Source organism: Rana temporaria, chromosome 1 (assembly GCF_905171775.1).
Source record: "Rana temporaria chromosome 1, aRanTem1.1, whole genome shotgun sequence".
In the NCBI taxonomy this organism is placed as follows: domain Eukaryota; kingdom Metazoa; phylum Chordata; class Amphibia; order Anura; family Ranidae; genus Rana; species Rana temporaria.
The window spans coordinates 241,827,230-241,831,075 of NC_053489.1; the positions used below are offsets into that span (position 1 = coordinate 241,827,230).

A 3,846-nucleotide genomic window follows, 5' to 3' on the forward strand; every position below is an offset into this window, starting at 1 on the left:
AAAGAAAGTGGGGAAAGGGAAGATGGGAAGGTGAGGAAAGTGACCAATGTGAAATACATTGGCCGGCCCTCCGGCCAGGATAAAAATTCCACTGGTCCTAGCCAAAAGGCCCGGCCCAAGCGGCAGGTGTGAAAAGTGTGTTGTGGAGATCAGTGACCTGAAGGTGCCACACGATGAGTGCCCCTCAAACACTCGTGCAATGTATGGCACCCCTGGACTGCCACTCCAGGGGCACAATCTCCACGGGCTTTTCAACGGTCCCTAGCCCCCGGTCCGGACCAGCAGCACCCTTCCCAGCCAGGAAGGTGGGAGAAGAGGTTGGGGAGAGCCTACTGACGCAGACTCTACCCACAACCCCTATCTCTCCCACCTAATCACATTCTGGAAGTACTACCCGCTCCATCCCGGTTAAAGGAGAAGCAAGGGTTCCCTCCAGAACAACTGACTGGGGCAGTTACCACCAAATCCAGGCCAACGGCCAGGGACCCGGCCTCTTGGCTTCGACCTCATGCCTCTCTGTCCAAATCAGAAGGCTTCCACCTCCACACCAACAGGCTTAGCGTCCGCCGACTGCCATCCCTTTCCCCCTGCCACAGGGTACCGGGGACAGTCAGCTTAGCACCACCTATTGGCAACTGATAAGAACAGATACTACACTTGATCTTAGCCAAAAGGCCGAGAAGCGATTTCGTCTGCTTCCAGTTTGACACCTATTAACACCTCTGAGAATCACTAGGTTGTAGACAGGGTTATCACACAATTAAAGGCCTTTCAAAAGCTAGCCTTATTTAACATATGAACAGTCCTTACAGAGAGAGATGAATCACACATGAAACACCTGTTACCTGTAACCCACAGCATTAAATTAGCAGGGAGAGCATTAGACTGAAGCATATGGGCAATTGCATCACATTGTCTAATTAGGGTAGTGAGACTGACATCCTGTAGGTGAGCTGATGGTGTAAGGTAGGCGGGGGGTGATTGTAGTTATAGGAGAAGGGTCACCTTGTTGGTAAAGGGAGAGGGAGGAACAGTCCAGGTTTCACTGCAGGAGGTCATAATTCAAATTTTGGAATGGGTTAACAGGTGTGCATTGTTATGGAAACCCTATTTCCTTGTGCACGTCAAGCAGAGGAGTCAGTACCTTACTCAATAGGCCAAGGGAAGGTAGTGGGATACCATATATCTATTGGTTGAGAGAGATTATCATATTATAAATATTATGGTAATGGTGACCGTAAGATGAGAACCCAACATAAGACAGAGTATAAGGTCTGTCCCAGGGGACAGCATCTTTTAGGTCTTAGTGTATGTGAAAAAATTTAAGGGACTAGAGGTCACAAGCCTCTGGACTTTTAAGGTGTCATGTGTGAAACAAAAGAATCACTAATATACAATTATAGAAATGAAAAAAACGTTATTACAAAATTGATTAAAAAACACGAGACAAAATAAAGTTTAATTCATACAGCAAATAGAATTCAGGAGATTTGGTTGTGGCGTCTGTTATGCTACGGGTAACAAGAAAATGAAATGAATGCTCATGTTAAGCTTTAGGGGTTAAAAGCATTATAACATTATGCATTGGCATATATAACTGTAATTATACTAAGGTATTCAAAAGGCTAAAAAGCTATTAAAAATAGGACATAAAAACATAGTTTTCAGGAAGGCACGGGTATGATGGGTAGTGAACCTTACCAATACTGCTTAATATTTGATGCATCACTGGAAAGTGTGGTTAAAAGCAACACATTTTGTAGATACACTGAGATATCTTTCCACCCTAGTAATGGTCCTCTCCAGGCTTGCAGAGAAGGACTGAAGTATGCAAGGAGGTTGTTTGCCTGAAAACAGGAAAAAAACACAATATACAATGGATCTTGTAGAGGGATGTGATTAAAAGGTATAATAACTGTAAAAGGGAGGGGGGGAAGGGAGAGGGAAAAAAGGGGAGGGTTTTTCTGGGACAAAGCAACAATTATGTAGAGAGGTAAAGTTACCTTCAGTGTATCTCAGGGCATAGAATCAATTGAATATAAGGCTGTCCCTCTTAGTGGAATGAGAAAGAGCTCAGCCATATGAAAACTGGTGAACACAAGGGGTCTAGGTAATATCAAGGTAACAAGGAGTATGAAGACAACCCAGATCCCTGACAAGTAACTCCACAATTGGAGAGCTTGCAGGGATACATGAAAAATCAGAGACATAAGAATAGAGAATGGGGTACCTATCTAAGGGATTGACGAAATAGCGAGGGCAAATGGAAAAAAGCATATATCAAAAAAGCTGGTTCTTACCGAGGCTGCTGCACATGCTCCAAGAAAGAACCTGTGGCACAGGGATGACACAACAGAGCATGTCATCCACAGTGGCCATGTTGGAGTCTGATGCCCATACTAAATCTGGAAATGCGGTGGGGCAAAAACATGGTAAAACGGACAAAGCATGCATGAAAAAAATCATGCCACGCGATTTAAGACATCAAAGAAAAGGCTGACAAAGATAACTTAAAAGGAGTGGGCAGAAAGCAGCTCTAGTAGGGCTCACATAGGTCTATAGTAGGCAGAAAGTAGCTCTAGTAGGGCTCACATAGGGCGTGCGTACAAGCCAAGAACGAGGATCCATAAAAACATGGGAGGAAGAATATTCTCCGTGTGGAAATAGATAAATAATCTGGAGTCAGTTTTAATTTTGCCAAAATCAAAAATTGACGATTAGTTGACAGAGGCATTGATCTAGGCCCCAGACATACCATAGAAGTGGAGGATAACAGACATTGATGGAATGATGAAAATAGGCAGTAATACTAGAGGCAGGTTCACTTAACCACATTTAAACCATGCATGCAATATCATAGTTGTACGGTACAATAACTGACAAAGCAAATGAAAATAGATTGTGACAAAATTGGCACTTTTATATTTCATACTTATATCTTAGGCTAAATGAGAATTGGGATAATACAAATGAAAACGGAAGAGAAGAGGAAAGAAAGGAGTAAAGGAAAGAGGAAATAAAAGGAGAAGGGAAGGGGGGATGTCATGGACATGCAATAATGTCTGGCAGTTAACCTTTTCCTCATGTGTCCATTAGAGGCCTGACTCTCTTCTGGCTGCCTTTTTATCATCTCTCCTTCCTGTATGGCCCCACTCCAGGCCATCCCAGGAAGTATATATTAACTGTTGCACTGCAGGTCTGCTTTGCTGTTCAACTTTGTTTGTTAGCTTGTTCCTGTCTGCCGCGTGCTACGTTTACCTTTCTGTGTACCGATTTTGGCTCGTCTCTGACTACTCCTGTTTGCCTGTGACCCTGACCTTTTGGCCTGTCCCTTGGTTACCCTTGTCTACCTGTTGCCCCGACCTTGGCTTACCCATCACCATCCCTTGTGTCCTCAGTGACTGCTTCCTCTCTCTCCCTACGGAGCGTGACCTGTGGGCCCCATGGGCCGCAACCTGGGTTCAGTTGCAGCGAAGGCCATCCTCACCACTAGAGGCTCTGGTGAACCTTAGACTCCGCGCCCTGGGGAATCTTGGGTTCATGTTTCCTGTCCATCCGCAGCAGTCTGCTATTGGGTTCACTACCTTGCGGTGCACCCCTGTCTCCATTGGGGTGCATTTTTCACCTGGCCACAAGTGACCTGACAGGGGATAAGGAAAAAAGGAGGGGGCAATGGGATAGAATAGGGAGAAGAGGGAGAAGGAACGGGTTAAAAGGGAAAGAAACAGAGAGAAAAATCAATGCAATAAAATAAACAAAAAAACAATGAACATCCTTCTTTGCAAGCCTGGAGCGGACCATTACTAGGGCAGCAAGATATCTCTGTGTATCTGCAAAATGTGTTGC

The 3,846-nt window shown here is 44.7% G+C and overlaps 1 pseudogene; it reads right to left on the bottom strand.

The window, feature by feature from the left end:
- Nucleotides 1-556: 556 nt before the first annotated feature.
- LOC120925154 lies at nt 557-687 on the bottom strand (annotated as a pseudogene).
- Between the last annotated feature and the right edge of the window lie 3,159 nt (nt 688-3,846).